The sequence below is a fragment of the Desmodus rotundus genome, chromosome 8 (genome assembly GCF_022682495.2).
Source record: "Desmodus rotundus isolate HL8 chromosome 8, HLdesRot8A.1, whole genome shotgun sequence".
NCBI lineage: Eukaryota > Metazoa > Chordata > Mammalia > Chiroptera > Phyllostomidae > Desmodus > Desmodus rotundus.
In genome coordinates this window covers 96,576,804-96,595,720 of record NC_071394.1, presented here as the reverse complement: position 1 = coordinate 96,595,720, position 18,917 = coordinate 96,576,804, and the positions used below count along the sequence as shown (strand labels likewise).

Below are 18,917 nucleotides of genomic sequence, written 5' to 3'. Positions count from 1 at the left end.
GAGGAATCACTTGGGCAATGTTTTACTTGGGATGCATGTAACCAGGAAGGTAGATTTAGATATGCCTCAGCGGTAGAATCCAGTTTTTGGTCTAATGCTGAGAATCCCTCATAAAAATTGGTGACAATCTGGGGCTCAAGGGCTAAGAGCAGACGATGGTTTTCCAAGATGAGAAAGTAGTTGGAATCAGCATGAAAATAGAATGAGAAGGGACTCTCAGGACATGGTGCAGGGTGGGATGATAGGGATGACAAAAGTGAGTGCTCCATCAGCACTGACATGACACTCCACAGAATATTTTGACATGAAGAGCAAAATTATCAAATAAATCTCCAGCACCCATGCTCCCTTCTGGGTTTTTCTCTGCCTGTCCCTCTCTCCCTGTTTCAGCACTGCCTTCGTATTCCCTTCCCTAATGCTTTTATTTTGACTTAGTGACTGGGTCCACACTGATATGTTAAAGCTTAATTGTTATCAGTAGGGCTGAACTAGAATAAATGGAAATAATAGAGGCAAATTGTGCATAATTGTAAGGAACAGTCTGCTTCAGGAGAGAGTTTCCTGCTGCTGGCATATTAAACAGAAGAGGGAACAATCACTTGTCAGGAAAAGATGGAAATTACTGTTATCTTATGCCACACAAATATAGAAAGGTTAATGACTGGATAACTGATGCTCATTCTGGAAAAACACTGAGTCTTTATTCCTTTTTTTGGTCCTATACTAGATACACACAGCATAACAGCATATCTTAATATCTTTGATAATACAGCTAGAATCATTCAGAAATCATTCACTAGAAAAAAATGTATTTATGCTGTCAAGACCTCCAACTTACATCAAAATTCTGTTTCAAAAACATGCAAATGGTCTACCAAATAAACCTCCAATGGCCAACTGATCTCTATATACCCGTAATAGACACTATAGATAAAAAATACAAACAAGTGAAGAAATAAAGTGAAAAATGGATATGAATCAAATTCTAGGTAGATGCACTTAAAAAGTGCAGAGATTCTGATTCAGAAAGGTTGGGTGGGACTTAGGAAGTATGCTCTTGGCCAAGGATGTATGCTTAAAAGTAAACATCTAGGTGATTTTAATGTTAAGTCAAAATACCATATTTGAGAAGCCATTCTCTAAAATGCTCAAAATAAGGAATATGTTTCAAGTATATTTATGTAATTATTTTTAAATTATAACACTTTTAAAATTACAGAACCAACCTTAAAACAATACAAAAATAATATTGAAAGTAAACTGCAATTGAAAAATAAAATTACAGAACAAACTCAATTTATATGTTTAGTTTAAGTATTTTCATTCAATTTTTTCATGAAATCTTCCCTGATTGCCTCACAGTAAAAATAAAAAGGAGTGGAAAAGTCAAACACAGAGAGAACAGAAAAGGTCAGCACCCTGTAAATTAAAAGTACAAATAAAGTTATCAAGGATGGCAGCATAAATAAAAGTGGGACTTGCTGCCTCCTACAACCACTCCAAAATTACAACTAAACTACAGAACAACCATCATTCACAACTACCTGAAATGGAAGTCCTGCAACTAGGGAATTAAAGAAGAAGGCATATGGAGACTGGTAGGAAGGGCAGAGACAAGGAATGAGCTTGTCCCACACCCACATGTGGCAGATAAAAATCAGGAGGGATTATCTCAGATATGGAGGTCCCCCACAAGGAGGAGGGGTCCCAGACCTATACCAGGCCACCCAGCCCAGGGTTCCAGTGCCAAGAAAAGAAGTACCCATAACTTCTGGCTGTTAAAACCAGTAGGGATTGAAGCTAAAGGATACAGAGGGCTTCTGGAGTCCCAGGCTGTTCCTCTTAAAAGACCCATGCACAAACCTAACTAAGACTTACTCTCTCTGAGTTCCAGCACTGGGTCAGAAGCTTGAAAGGCACCAGGGATGTACAGAGAAGAACTGAATTGTCCAACATCACAGGGAGAGCTGGGGGACAGCTTTCTCCCAGACAGAAGTGCTGGCAGAGGCCACTTTGACAAGCCCTCCCCTACAGAGCTGGCAGGCAAGCACCATATCTGAGACTTCATCAACCTGGCTTACACTGTTTGCCCCATCTACCCAACCTTTGGGCCTATTTCCAGTGAGTGGCTTTCCCACAGAATGGCCTGTCTTAGCTCATGCTTCAGATTTTCCTAAAATCTCTCAAAGACGTAGCATCTGGCCTCAGCATGCCCTGTACCTCTCTCTAAGTGGTCCTAGGCCCAGCACTAGCAGCAAACACCCTTGGTTCACACTCTAGCCTTAGCTGGGTACCACCAAGCCCAGCACAAAAAGGAGCTATCTGCAGACCACTTTGTGGTTCATGCCAGGTGACCCTGGAAGAACACAGGTGGTGGCTGACCATGACCTCACTGCCAGAGAAGCCCCAGAGCCAGCACACCCAATGGACAGCTTTAGACCACACTGAAGCACCATCACCCAACTACCTCCACAAGCAACAAACTCAAGGGGTGGAGTTGGTGGTCACCAGAACCCCACTGAAGTCAGTCCTGCTCTGTGGGGTAGGCCAGATGATCCTCTATGGTTGTTGGTGGTCAAAGCCAGTCCATGCAGCAAACTGGCCTGAGGGTAAATCCCTCCCATTTATGTGCCTAGAACAATCAAGGCTAAACTTCAACAGGAAAGTATACGTACACAGCCCATGTAGTGAGTGTAACTTGAGGGCCCAGCTTAAGTGATTGGGAGGCCATGCCATTGGACTCTATAGAACACCTACTATATTAGGTCATTCTACCAAGCTAAGAAGATGGTAGCAGCTGTACCTAGTACATAGAAATAAACACAGAAAGGTTAAAAGGATGACAAAATGAGGAGATGATGAAACATGTCTCAAGTGAGAAACAAAAACCCTCCAGAAAAAGAACTAAATAAAATGGAGATAAGCAATCTACTATGTGCAGATTTCAAAACACTGGCTACAAGGATGGTCAATGAACTTTGTGAGAACTTCAACAGCATAAAAAGGACCAGTCAGAAATAAAGGATACACTAACTGAAGTGAAGAATAATTTACAGGGAATCAATAGTAGAGTAGATGAAGCCAAGAATGAAATCAGCAATTTGGAATATAAGGAAGTAAAGAACACCCCATCAGAACAGCACAAAAAAAAAAAAGAATCCAAAAAATCAGGATAGTGTAAAGACCCTTGGGACAATTTCAAGCATAACAACATTCACATCATGGTGGTGCCAGAAGGACAAGAGAGAGCACAAGAAATTGAAAACCTATTTGAAAAAATGACAGAAAACTTCCCTAACTTGGTGAGAGAAGTACACATACAAGTCCATGAGGCACAGAGAGTCCCAAACAAGATGAACTCAAAGAGGCCCACACCGAGATACATCATAATTAAAGCACCAAAGATTAAAGACAGGAGAGAATCTTAAAAGCAGCAAGAGAAAAGCAGTTAGTTACCTACAAGGGAGTTCCCTTAAGACTGTCAGCTGATATCTAAAAAGAAACTTTGCAGGACAGAAGGGATTGGCAAGAAATATTCAAAGTGATGAATATTCAAAGCAAGGAAGATTATTCTACCAAGCAAAGCTATCATCTTTAGAATCGAAGGACAGATAAAGAGCTTCTCAGACAGGAAAAAACTAAAGGAGTTCATCACCACAAAACCAGTATGATATGAAATGTTAAAGGGTCTTCTTTAAGAAGAAGAGGGAAAAAACATAAAAAATATTAATGATAAAGTGACAATAAACACATACTGTCAACAACTGAACCTAAAAAACAAAATAAACAAATAACAAAAACCGAAATAGACCCATAGATAGAAAACATTTTGATGGTTGCCAAACGGGAAAGGCATTGATGAGGTGGGTGAAAAAGGTGAAGGGATTAATAAGTGCAAATTGGTTGTTACAGAATAGTTATGGGGATGTAAAGTGCAGCATAGGGAATATAGTGAATAATATTCTAATAAATACTTATGGGATCAGATGAGTGCAAGATTTATCAGGATGATCACTTAGTAAGTTATGTAATGTCTAATCACTGGGTAACGTATATCTGAAACTAACAGTAATGTTTGTCAACTGTAATTGAAAAATGACTTTAAAAATTAATTAACTTAAAAGTCGATCAAGAAAAAAGACCTGCAAAACTTATTCTCCAGGGCATTTGAGATATTGCTCCCTCAGTTTGGCTCAAATAAACTCTTAGCAAAAATTTTTAAATAAACAAATAAATGATCAACAGATAAAATGCTAAGAAAAATAAATCAAAATTAAAAACTATAAACTATTAAAATCTAATCAAAACTAAAGCTATAAATATATGATATTTGTCTTTCTCTGACTGGCTTATTTCACTTAGCATAATACTCTCCAGGTCCATCCATGTTGTAGCAAAAGGTAAGAGTTCCTCCTCCTTTTATACTGCCATTTAGTATTCCATTCTGTAAATGTACCACAGCACTTCTATCCACTCATCTACCGATGGACACTTGGGCTGTTTCCAGATCTTGGCTATTGTAAATAACATTTATGAACACAGAGGTGCATATAATCTTCTGAATTGGTGTTTTGGGATTCTTGGGATATATTCTAAGAAGTGGGATTGCTAGGTCAAAGGCAGGTCCATTTTTACTTTTTTGAGGAATCTCCATACTGTATGATCTCACTTATATATGTAGAATCTAATGAACAAAGTAAACTAATGAATAGACTAGAAACAGAGGCATACATACATGGGACAGAATGACAGCTGTCAGAAGGGAGTGGGGAAAAAGGGACTGGAAGGAAAGTAAAGGTATTAGCCAAAGAACATATATAAATGATCCATGGACACAGACTACAGTGTGGTGATGGCCTGAGGGAGGAGAGGAGTGGGGACTGCGTGGAGGGGGATAAGTGGGAAATAGTAGGGACAAATGTAACAGGTAAACAACAGAAAAATAAAGAAAAAATAATTTTAAAAACTAAATATAAAACCAACCTTCTAAAATCAAACTGCAGGTAACAATAGGGAACTAGACTTAAGGTGGTGTGCACTCAGTGAAGTACACAGATGTCAAATTATAATCTTGTATATCTGAAAACGATATAATTCACCAATGTTGCCAATGAAATTTTAAAAATAAAACAAAACTACAACCAATGAAACCTACAGACATGTCTAATCCAAGTTAATATACTGTTCATGGCTAAAGTCAATACCACATAAAATACTGAAAATAAAATACCTCCTTGTATCTTGTATTTCTATATGTTTAAGATTGTTCTGGTACTGCTCATCTGCTAGACTATATTTGAAACTCATTTCAAATATCTTTACCTATGTTTCACGAGAAAAATAATTCCCCTAAAAACAGATTTAGATATTACCTTATTTTCATATCTGATGTTGTCTTCTCAGAACTATCAGTAATATAGTTGGTCTTTTTAAAGTAGATCAGTAGATGAAGAGAACTTAATATACACATTCCCAAATAATATTTAATATACACAAAGCATATAACTTTTCAGAAGAGTTACTAACTGAAGGATAAATATTACAGACATTGAATTTAGAAAGAAATTAGTGTACAACCTATACACTTCCACTTGCCAACAGCAGCCAATGAGGAAAGCAGGAGTCTGTACTTTGGAACCAGATCCAGTTTGGGCCTGAGTATCTACTCTGCTACACACTACCAAGAGTGAGTTATTTAACCTCTATGAGACTCAGTTAAACAGGGATAGTAATTTTGAATATTAAGATAACATCTGTGAAATGCCCCAAACAGAGCCTGGCATAGAGTAGTTAAAAGAAAAAAAACCTTTAAAAATATATAAAACTCCTTTCTTTCTCCTCTCTGCCCACTAAGCCTCTTGTTCATTAGTTTGGATGACACAAAATATATTTTTTTTACTTTTTATTGTTATTCAATTACAGTTGTATATCTTTTCTCTCCATTCCTCCACCCCACCCCAGCTGAACCCCTTCCCTCCCCCACCTCCACCCTCCCCCTTGATTTTCTCCATGTGTCCTTTCCCCACTGTCCCCTCCCCACTCCCCCCTGGCTATTGTTAGATTATTCTTAACTTCAATGTCTCTGGTTATATTTTGTTTGCTTTTTTCTTCTGTTGATTGTTCCAGTTAAAGGTGAGATCATATGGTATTTGTCCCTCACCACCTGGCTTATTTCACTTAGCATAATGCTCTCCAGTTCCATCCATGCTGTTGCAAAGGGTAGGAGCTCCTTCTTTCTCTCTGCTGCATAGAATTCCATTGTGTAAATATACCATAGTTTTTTGATCCACTCGTTTGCTGATGGGCACTTAGGTTGCTTCCAGTACTTGGCTATTGTAAATTGTGCTGCTATGAACATTGGGGTGCATAGGTTCTTTTGGATTGGTGTTTCAGGGTTCTTAGGGTATAATCCCAGCAGCAGAATTGCTGGGTCAAAGGGCGGTTCCATTTTTAGTTTTGTGAGGAAATTCCATACTGTTTTCCACAGTGGCTGAACCAGTCTACATTCCCACCAACAGTGCACTAGGGTTCCCTTTTCTCCGCATCCTCCCCAACATTTGTTTGTGGATTTGTTTATGTTGGCCACTCTGACTGGTGTGAGATGGTACCTCATTGTGGTTTTAATTTGCATCTCTCTGATGGCTAGTGATGCTGAGCATCTTTTCATATGTCTCTGGGCCCTCTGTATGTCTTCCTTGGAGAAGTGTCTGTTCAAGTCCTTTGCCCATTTTTTAATTGGGTTGTTTGTCTTCCTGGAGTGGAGTTGTGTGAGTTCTTTATATATTTTGGAGATCAGGCCCTTGTCTGAGGTATCATTAGCAAATATGTTTTCCCATACTGTTGGTTCTCTTTTCATTTTAGTGTTGTTTTCTTTAGTCATGCAGAAGCTTTTTATTTTGATGAGGTCCCATTTGTTTATTCTTTCCTTTATGTCCCTTGCTTTAGGGGACGTGTCTGTGAGGATGTTGCTGTGTGGAATGTCTGAGATTTTCCTGCCAATGTTTTCCTCTAGGACTTTTATGGTGTTACAACTTATATTTAAGTCTTTTATCCATCTTGAATTTATTTTTGTGTATGGACTAACTTGGTGATCGAGTTTCATTGTTTTGTACGTAGCTGTCCAGATCTCCCAACACCATTTGTTGAAGAGGCTGTTTTTGTTCCATTTTATGCTCCTGCCTCCTTTGTCAAATATTAATTGACTGTAGAGACTTCAGTTTATTTCTGGGCTCCCTTGTTCTGTGTTTCCATTGGTCTATGTGCCTGTTTTTATGCCAGTACCAGGCTGTTTTGATTACCGTGGCCTTGTAATACAGTTTGATATCAGGTATTGTGATCCTTCCTGCTTTGTTCTTCTTTCTCAAAATTGCTGCAGCTATTCGGGGCCGTTTGTGGTTCCATATGAATTTCTGAAATGTTTGTTCTATATCTGTGAAATATGTCATGGGTACTTTAGTAGGGATTGCATTGAATTTATAAATCGCTTTGGGTAGTATGGCCATTTTGATGATGTTAATTATTCCAATCCATGAACATGGTACATGCTTCCATTTGTTTGTGACTTCCTTAATTTCTTTCTTCAATGTTGTGTAGTTTTCTGAGTACAGGTCTTTTACCTCCTTGGTGAGGTTTATTCCTAGGTACTTTACTTTTCTTGTTGCTATTATCAAATGGGATTTTTTTCCTGATTTCTGTTTCTGCAGTTTCATTGTTGGTATACAGGAATGGAAGATATTCTTTTCTTTAACCTTTATGTTGTAATTAAAGATACAAAAATACAGAAAGCCACACCAAAAAAATATATAATGCTTAATGAGTTCAATGAGTTGGTGTAAGGCTATGCATCCACCACCTAGGTTAAGAAAAAGAATCTTGCCTTCCACTCTAGCAGCTCACCAAGTACCCTATCCCAAATGTAACTTCCTCTCTTCCTTCAAAAGTAGCCTCCATCCTGACATTCATAGTAACCACTTCCTTATATTTACACCAAAGTGTACATTTTTAGACACTATAATTTAGAACTACCCATTAAAAAAACAATAACACTGTATGTGTCTTCTAAATTCCTTTTAATCCACCTTTAAGGTGGATTAAAGGTTTCCACCTTTATCTGTTTCTTGGCCTTATGATTGATCTGTTACAGAATCTAGAGGATTTGACTCATAAGCAGAATTCCATAAGATCAGCGTGTTCCTCGGCCCTTTGCATCTCCTATAAATTGACAGCTGGATTCAGAGGATTGATTAGACTCATGTTAGATCCCTTTATGTTCTTTATCAGGAACTCATAATGGTTACTTATTTGTCTTTTTGTGATGTTAACAGCTGTTGATGTCCAATGCCTAGATATTTTAATTCAGTAGAAGTTGCAGTGGATCCAAGATGGCAGAGGAGTAAATACAAGCTACACTAACCTACTCCCTGGACAAATCTGGATTTACAACTAAATTGTAGAGAAATCATCCAGAATAACCAACTGAACAATAGCTAGAGAGAGGCCTTATAACCAAGGACAGAAGAAAACACTTCACCACGAGATTGGTATGGAAGGCAGAGGAGATGCAAGAGGGCTGGTTGGGCTGCCAAAGGCAGCAGCTGAAGTGCGGGAGGGAAATTTCAGCAGCTGGGGTATTTCCCCAGAGAAGTGTGGGGTCTAGACCCAAAGCTGGATCCCTAGCCCATAGCACAGGAGTGGAAAAAGAACCCAAATAATACCCAGCTGTGAAAAGTGGCAGGGTTTCTGTCTGCCAGGGAGAAAGGGCCGGAGACACAGAGAGCCTCTTAAAGGGCCAGCACACACAATTTCATTTGCAGCCACTTACCCTGGGTTCTGGCAATGAAGGGGGACAGAGTGAACTAGAGACACCTGAAGAGAGTCTGGGGATGGTAGCTTTGAGGAAGAACTGAGGGAGCAGCTACCAGGATCCCCATGCTGAGTCATTTCCCATACTGCTGGATCCATCTTGCTCAAGTAAACCAGTCCCCTCCAAGTGGCATCAGCCTAAGGGGAAGCAATAGCCCCACCTACAGGAATTACTCTACCCCACCCTGTGGTGCTTAAAGCCTGACTGCTGATTACAGATTGACTGGATTAACAACCTGAAAGAAACAGCCACAGACTGTGAATCATTGGTAGTCTCAAACAGGCTGCCTAGGGCCAGACTGGGACAACATCTGACATCACCAGGGAGGATACAGAAAAAGAAGACAGTGGTAAACATCAGATTCTACTGAGTTGAATTCCATCATCGTCTTCTTCATGATTTGCATTATTTTCTTTCCCAAATAGCTTTTTAACATTCATTTCTTGACCTTCAAGTTTGTGCCTATTAGGTCACTAATATTTATATTATAGTTTATTTGAAATCTCATATTTTGCTCCTCTCTTCTCCTACTCTATTTTACATTCTTCTTCCCTCTTCTTATTTTCATTTTATATTTTATTTTCTCTCTTACTACAAGTTGTTTCCATTCCACACTCTTACTATTTCTCCACCCTCCAACTTCTCAAAATCGTATTTCTTGTAATTAGTCATCTCACATTCTTTTTCCCATTCTTACAATACCCTTATTCTTTCTTCACCTTTATCAAACTTTGCCCATTGGTTGTAAATATGGTGGTGGATGTTGCATTTCTTCAATTTTATTTCTAGATCTTCAATATTTTTGTATTTCAAATCTCAAATTTTACTGTTCTCCTCTCGTACTCCATCTTGCCTTCCTCTGCCTTCTTTTTTTTTTCATTTCAAATTTTAATATTTCCCTGTCCTAGCCGGATTACCATCCCATACTTAGTATTCCTTCTCCCTCTTTTCTCTCAAAAATCACCTCTTTTTCCTCTAGACATCTCTTAAGCTTTTCTTTATTACTTTTTTCCCCTCTTATTCCCAACCAACCTATGTTAATCTTTATTCATTTCTTGTTGATAGCGCTGTGGTGGGTCTGTTTCTCCAATTTGCTTCTTTTTTTTTATCTCTATTTATTTTTATTTTTAGGTATATTTTTTGATTATGCTATTACAGTTGTCCCAGTTTTTTTTCCTCCTCTTTATCCCTCTCTGCCCTGCAATCCTCTCCCTCCAGCATCCACCCCCCTTCAGTTCATGTCCATGGGTTGTACATAAGAGTTCTTTGGCTTCTCCATTTCCTATACTATTCTTAACTTCCCCTTGTCTATTTTGTGCCTACCAATTACCCTTCTTATTCCCTATACCTTTTCCTCCCCCTCCCCCTCCTCACTGATAACCTTCCATGTGATCTCTATTTCTGTGATTCTGCTCCTATTCTAGTTGTTTGCTTAGTTTTTGCTTTTTAGGTTCAGTTGTTGATAGTTGTTTGTTGTCATTTTACTGTTCATAGTTTTCATCATCTTCTATTTCTTAGATAAGTCCCTTTAACATTTCATATAATAAGGGTTTGGTAATGATGAACTAACTCCTTTAACTTTACCTTACCTGGGAAGCACTTTATCTGCCCTTTCATTCTAAATGATAGTTTTGCTGGATAGAGTGATCTTGGATGTAGGTCCTTGCCTTTCATGACTTTGAACACTTCTTTCCAGTCCCTTCTTGGCTGCAAGGTTTCTTTTGAGAAATCAGCTGATAGTCCTATGGAAACTCCTTTGTATGTACCCTTCTCCTTTCCTCTTGCTGCTTTTAAGTTTCTCTCCTTATCTTTAATCTTGGGTAATGTAATTATGATGTGTCTTAGTGTGTTTCTTCTTTGATCCAATTTCTTTGGGACTCTATGATCTTCCTGGACTTCCTAGAAGTCTACTTCCTTTGCCAGATTGGGGAAGTTTCCTTCATTACTTTTTCAAATATGTTTTCAATTTCTTGTTCTTCCTCTTCTCCTTCTGGCACCCCTATGATTCAGATGTTGGAGCGTTTAGTTTATAGTCGTCCCAGAGGTTCCTCAGCCTCTCCTCATTTTTTTGAATTTTTGTTTCTTCCTTTTGTTCCAGCTGGATTTTTATTTCTTCATTTTGTTCCAGATCGTTGATTTGAGTCTCGTTACCTTCCCTTCACTGTTGGTTCCCTGTGTATTTTCCTTTATTTCACTTTGGACAGTCTTCATTTCTTCCCTCATTTTGTTACTGAACTCAATCATTTCTGTGAGTATCCTGATTACCAGTGTTTTGAACTCTGTATGTAATAGGTTGCCTATCTCCTCATTGCTTAGTTCTTTCGCTGGAGTTTTGATCTGTTCTTTCATTTGTGCCATATTTATTTGTCTCAGCACACCTGTTACATTGTAAGAGGCAAAGCCTTAGGCATTTGCCATTGCAGGGCAACCTACTTTGCTGCGTATTGGCACTGTATGTGGGGGAGGAGTCAGGGAGGGAACAATGCTGTTTGTGTGGCTCTTGCCCCATTTTCCATCACTTCTCTTGCTTCCCATAAGTGTATTATGCCCTCTCAGGTGCTGATTCCCAGGGGGGTGGGTTTGTGTACATTCTAGGACCTCATGGGCCTCTCCAATGGACTCTCCTGAAAGACTAGGAGTTTCTCCTGCTACTGCAACCCCCACAGGTTCTTACATTCAGAGGTTTTAAGTCTTTAGTTTCTTACACTGGAACCCTGGGTTGTACGGTCTATCTCACTCCCCAGTTGTTCCACCTGGCTTATCCACATGCAAAAGTGGGACCACCCTGTCAGCCAGCCCCTGTGTAGCCCAGTCTGCTGCCTTGCCACACATCCTCTCCGGCCCTAGCTGCCCATCTCTCCGCCCCTCCCAGCAGTGTGGACAAATGTTTCTTTAACTCCCTGGTTTTCAGACTTCTATGCAGTTTGATTTTCTGGCACTTCTGGTTGTTTTTTTGTTTTTAAATTGCTTGTTATCCTTCTTTTGGTTGTGCAAGGAAGCAAAGCATTTCTACCTATGCCCCCATCTTGGCCAGAACTCTAAATATCTGTTTAAATATAATACTATATGCTTCCCTTCTCCTACTCTATCATGCCTTATTCCCTCATTTTTTTATTTATGATGTAAATTTTTCTTTCTCTCTTTCCCTTCTCTTATTATTGCTCCTCCTTCAGCCCTCTCAAAATCATTTTCTTTCAGTTAGTCATCTCATATTCATTTTTCCTTCTTTATAATAGGAAGGAAAATCTCTTTACACAGTTATTTGTGTAAAGAGATTAATATTGGCTCATTAGCTGTCAATAGTGTGATTGTGGGTGTGGATTAGTTTCCTGGGCTGTTTCATTTTGTTCTTGCAGCACCTGTACAACAGCATACAAGATGTGGTGGGCAGAGTGATTCTCAGTCAGACAGCTGGAGGAATGGACCCACCAATGAACTACCCAACAACAACTGAAACCCAATTATAACCAGAGAACTAATAAATGGCATAAAACGCATTCCAAGAGCATCAAGTTCAGGAGATCAAGGAGACTGCACCACTTTATACCACAATTCTCCTACCACAGAAGGTCACACCATGAAGACAGGGAGTCAAAGCAGATCAAACTCAGAAGCAGAAAAAAAGAAGAAGAGTGACCTAAAATGGGATAACAAAGAAGCAACCCCCAATCAAAAGTATAGGAAGAAACCCCAGAAAGAATGCTAAATAAAATAGAGGCAAGAAAACTATCAGACACTGAGTTCAAAATGATGGTTATAAGGATGCTCAATGAGCCCAGTGAAAACTACAAAGAACTTCAGGGAAGCTACAAGGAACTTACTATAAATCATACCAGCATGAAAAAGGCCATAGAAGCTATCAATAAGAGTCAGAAGGAAATAGAGAACACAATATTTGAGATGAAGAACACAGTAGAAGGAATTAAAAGCAGGTTAGATGAAGCAGAGAATTGAGTCAGCAAGCTGGAATATCTGGTAGAAAAAATTCCCAAATGGAGCAACAAAATGAAAAAAGACTCAAAAAGAATGAAGAGTGTTTAAGGGAGCTGTAAGACAACATGAAATGTAATAATATCCATGTCATAGGGATACCAGAAGGAGAAGAGGAGGATCAAGGGATAGAAAACCTGTTTGAAAAAGTAATGACAAAAAATCCCTAACATGATGAGGGAAAAAGTCACACAAGTCCAGGAATCACAGAGCATCCCAAAGAAGATAAACCCAAAGACGCCCACTGTAAGACACATCATAATTAAAATGGCAATTTTAAAGACAAGGTATCTTAAAGACAACAAGAGAAAATAGCTAGTAACATACAAGTAAGCTCCAATAGGGCTACCAGCTGATTACTCAACAGAAACACTACAAACCAGAAGAGAATGGAAAAAAATATTCCAAGTAATGAAAAGCAAAGATCTACAACCAAGATTACTCTACCCAGCAAGCCTCTCATTTAAAATGGAAGGCAAAATAAGGAATTTCCGAGATTTAAAAATTACCGGCTAAAAGAATACATCTCCACCAAACCAGCAAGACATGCTAAAGAGATTGCTTTAAGAAAATGAAGAAGAAGGGGGGGAATGTGGGAGGGAGGGGGTGGGCAGGATGGAGTGGAGTGAGGCGGGGGGGGCGGGAAATGGGACAACTGTAATAGCATAATCAATAAATATATTAAAAAAAAGAAAATGAAGAAAAAGAGAGGGAGAGATAGGAACACAGGTATAAAGGGAAAATGGCAATTAATAAGTACCTATCAATAATAACTTTAAGTGTAAATGGATTAAATGCTGCATTCAAAAGATGTAGGGTAGCTGAATGGATAAGAAAATAGGACCCACATATATGCAGTCTACAAGAGACCCACCTCAGAACAAAAGATATACACTGAAAGTGAAGGGATGGAAAAAAACATTCCAAGCAAACAGACATGGGAAAAAAAAGCTGGGGTAGTAATATTTATATCAAATAAAATAGATTTCAAAACAAAGGCCATAAGAAGAAACAGAGGACACTACATATAGATACTACATATACTTAAAGGAATAATCCATCAAGAAGTATAACCCTTGTATACATATATGCTCCCAATACAGCAGGCACCCAAATATATAAGGAAAATCTTGGAGGACTTCAAAAAAGATATTGACAGCAACACACTCATAGTAGGGGATTTTAATATCCCACTGTCAACAATGGATAGATCTTCCAAGCAAAGAATCAACTAGGATATTGTGGCATTGAACAACACTCAAGATCAAATGGACTTAATTCATTTATACAGAACCTTTCACCCCAAAGAAGAAAAATATATTATCTGCAAATGTACATGGAACATTTTCAAAGATAGACCACAAGGCAGGACACAAAACAAATCTCAACAAATACAAGAAAACTGAAATCACATCATGTATCCTCTCAGATCACAATGGCTTGAAACTAGAAACCAACCTCAACGAAAAAACTCAAAAACAGTCAAATCCATGGAGACTAAATAACACGCTATTAAATAATGAATGGATTAACAATGAGATAAATAAATCAAAAAGTTTCTGGAACAAATGAAAATGAACACACAAAAGCCCAAAACCTGGGACACAGCAAAGGCAGTCCTGAGAGAGAAGTTCATGGCCATGCAGGTCTTTCTAAAAATGATAGAAAAATCTCAAATAAATAACCTAACCTTACATCTACATGAACTATAGGAACAAGAGGAAACAAGGCGCAGAGAGAGTAGGAGGAAGAAAATATTCAAGATCAGAGCAGAATTAAATAACATAGATACTAAAAGAACAATTCAAAGGATCAATAAATCCAGGAGCTGGTTCTTTGAAAAGATAAACAAAATCAACAAGCCTTTAATCAGACTCATCAAAAAAAGAGAAGACCCAAATAAATAAAATCAGAAATGAAAGAGGATAAATTACAATTGATACCACAGAAATACAAAGAATTGTAAGAAATTACTACGAAAAACTATATGCCAAGAAATTTGACAACCTGGGCTAAATGGACACATTTCTAAAAACATATAATCTTGCAAAACTGAATCACGAAGCAGCAGAAAGCATTGAATAGACTGATAACAACTAGTGAGGTTGAAGCAGTAATCAAAATACTCCTGGCACACAAAAGCCCTAGACTGGACAGCTTCACAGGAGAATTTAGCCAAACATTTAGGGAAACGCTAACTCCTATCCTCAAACTATTCCAAAAAATCCAAGAACAGCAAAGACGCCCAAACTCTTTTTATGAGGCCAGTATTATCCTAATTCCAAAACCAGGGAAAGACACAATGAAGAAAGAACATTACAGATCAATATCACTGATGAACACAGAGGCTAAAATACTCAACAAAATTTTGGCAAGCTGGATCCAGCAATAGAGTAAAATGATCTTACGCAGTGATCCAGTGGGATTCATACTAGGGATGCAAGGATGGTATAAAATTCACTAATCAATAAATGTAATACACCACATAAACAAAAGACAAAATTCACATGATCAATAGACGCTGAAAAAATATTTGATAAAGAACAGCATCCATTTATGACAAAAGTGCTCAGCAAAGTGGGGATAGAACATACCTCAACATAATAAAGGCCATATATGAGAAACCCACAGCCAACATCATACTCAATGGGCAAAAACTAAAAACTTCACCCCTAAGATTAGGAACAAGACAATGGTATCTGCTTTTACCATTTTTATTCAACATAGTATTGGAAGTTCCAGCCACAGCAATCAGACAAGACAAAGAAATAAAATGAATTCAAATTGGAAAGGAGGAAGTAAAGCTGTATGTGTGTGCAGATGACATGATAGTGTACATAAAAAAACCCTATAGACTCCACCAAAAACTACTCAACCTAATAAGTGAATTTCACAAAACAGAGGGATACAAAGTCAATATTCAGAAATTGAAGGCATTTTTGTACACCAACAATGAAATATCAGAAACAGAAAGTAGGAAAAAAATCCCACTTACGGCAGCAACAAAAAAAAATAAAGTACCTAGGAATAAACTTAACCAAGGAGGTAAAAGACCTGTACTTGGAAAACTACAAAACATGGAATAAAGAAATTAAGGAAGATACAAATAAATGGAAGCATATACCATATTCATAGATTAGAAGAATTACATCATTAAAATGTCCATACTACCCAAAGGAAATTATAGATTCAGCATAATCCCTATTAAAATACCAATGACATATTTCACAGATTTAGAACAAATATTTCAAAAATTTATATGGAACTAAAAATGACCACAAATAGCCTCAGCAATCTTGAGAAAGGAGGACAAAGTAGGAGGGATCACAATACCTGTTATCAAACTACACTACAAGGTCACTGTAATCAAAACAGTCTGGTACTGGCATAAGAACAGGCACATAGATCAATGGAAGAGAATAGAGAGCCCAGAAATAAACCCATGTCTCTATGGTCAATTAATATTTGACAAAGGGGGCAAGAGCATACAATGGAGTAAAAATAGCCTCTTCAATAAATGGTGTTTGGAAAACTGGACTGGTACATGCAAAAAAAAAAAAAAAAGAAAAGAAAAGAAACTACACCACCAACTTACACCATACACCAGAATAAACTTGAAATGGATAAAAGACTTAAATATATGCCATGACAGAAAAGTTACAGAAACATCAAATAAATGGTGGAATGCATCATATTTATGAACTCAAAGACTCATAATTGCAAAGATGTCATTTCTCTCAAAGTTGAGTCACAGAATGAACTCAATCACAAAACCCCAGCATGTCCTTACACCATAAAAGTCCTAGAGGAAAACATAGGCAGTAAAATTTCAAATATCCCACTCAGCAGTATTTTCACCATTATATCCTCTAGGGCAAGGGAAATAAAGGAAAGAATAAACAAATGGAACTACATCAAATTAAAAGCTTCTGCATAGCTTAATTAAACATCATTAAAATGGAAAGGGAACCAACCGCATGGGAAAACATATTTGCTGATGATTCCTCAGTAAGGTGTGACCTCCAAAATATATTAAAAGCTTATGCAACTTAACACCAGGAAGTCAAATAGTCCAATTAAAAAATGGGCACTTATCCAAGAAGGACACACTGATTGCTGATGCACATAAGAAAGGATGCTCAACATCACTAGCCATCAGAGAAATACAGATTAAAACTACAATGAACCCTGGATGGTGTGGCTCACTGGATTGAGTGCTAGATTGAGTGCAAACCAGAAGGTTACCGGTTCCATTCCCACTCAGGGCACATGCCTAGGTTGTGAGCCAGGTCCCCAGTAGGGGATGCATGAGAGGCCACCACACATTGATGTTTCTCTCCCTCTTTTTGTCTTTCCTTTCCCTCTTTCTAAAAATAAATAAATAAAATCTTTTCAAAAATTTAAATAAAAAAATAATAAAACCACAACAAAATACCACATACCACTTGACACCTATCAGAATGTCCATTATTAACAAATCAACAAACAAGTGCTCTCAAGGATGTGGAGAAAAGGGAACCCTAGTGAACTGTTGGTGGGAATGCAGACTGGTGATGTCACTATGGAAAACAGTATGGAATTTCCTCAAAAAACTAAAAATGGAACTGCATTTTGGTCCAATGATTCCACTGCTGGGATTATACCCTAAGAATCCCAAAACACCAATTCAAAAGAACCTATGCAATCCTATGTTCATAGCAGCATTATGTACAATAGCCAAGTGCTAGAAACAGCCTAAGTGCCCATTAGTAACTGAGTGGATGAAAAAAGTGTGGTACATTTATACAATACTACTACTATGCAGTAGAAAGAAAGAACTCCAACCCTTCGTGACAGCATGGATGGATCTGGAGAGTATTATGCTAACTGAAATAAGCCACGCAGCAAGAGACAAATACCATAGGATCTCACCTATAAGAGGAACCTAATGAACAAAACAAACAAGGGAGCACATTAGAACTAGAGGCATGGAAACAAGGAACAGACTGACAGTGACCAGAGGGGTGGGAGGAGGGGATAAAGGGGAAGAGAGGTGAAAGCGCCTAGTCAAGGAACAGGTATAAATAACCCATGGACATGGACAACATGGTGGGGACTGACTGTGGGAGCAGGGAGTGGGCAGGGCAGGGGAGAGCAATGCAGGAAAAGTGGGACAACTGTAATAGAGCAACAGTTAAAGATGTTACAAAATGGTAATACTTTGATTTTGTCATTTTTACATAAAAATGCAATTATTTCTATGTGCCAACAACCAGTAAAAAGATAATAAAATTCAAAGAGTAATACCATTTATAACAGCATCAAAAGAACCACCAAACACCCAGAGATAAAGACAATAAAATACATGAAAAACATTCACATTGAAAAACCACAAAATTAAATTGAGAAAAGTTACAGAAACATCAAATAAATGGTGGAATGCATCATGTTCATGAACTTGAAGACTCATAATTGCAAAGATGTCATTTCTCCCAAAGATGAGTCACAGAGTGAACACAATCACAAGACCCCAGCATGTCCTTATGACGTGCATGAAAATCCATTCTTTTTTATGTATTTTTTTACCTTTTAGTTTATCCTCTTCATTTTCTAACTTCATAAAATGGACATTTGGCTAATTCTTTTTAAAGTTTCTTAACTAGCCCTGGCTGGTGTGACCCAGTAGATTGAGCGCCAGCCTGCAAACTGAAGGGATGCCGGCTCGACTCCCTGTCAGGGCATGTGCCTGGGTTGCAGGCCGGGTCCCCAGTTGGGGGCATATGAGAGGCTATCGCTCACACATTGATGTTTCTCTCCCTCTCTCCCTCCCTTCCCCTCTCTCTTAAAGTCAATAAATAAAATAAAATAAATAAAATCTTTTTTAAAAAGTTTTCTTAACATATGTATTTAAAATATAAATTTTCTGTGAAACTCTACCTTGGCTTTATATGGCTATGTAATGTTTTCCTATATCATTCAGGTCTAGGTATTTAAATTTGCATTAATTATTTAGAAGTGTGTTTTTTAAATTTTCAAAATACACAGGGAATTTTTAAAATGTATCTTTTTCTATTAACTTCTCATT

The 18,917-nt window shown here is 38.0% G+C and overlaps 1 protein-coding gene across 1 annotated transcript in view; it reads right to left on the bottom strand.

Moving 5' to 3' along the window:
- SYN2 (synapsin II) overlaps nucleotides 1-18,917 on the bottom strand; it is a 202,674-nt gene that overhangs the window by 135,163 nt on the left and 48,594 nt on the right. The gene's annotated exons all lie outside the window — the stretch shown is intronic.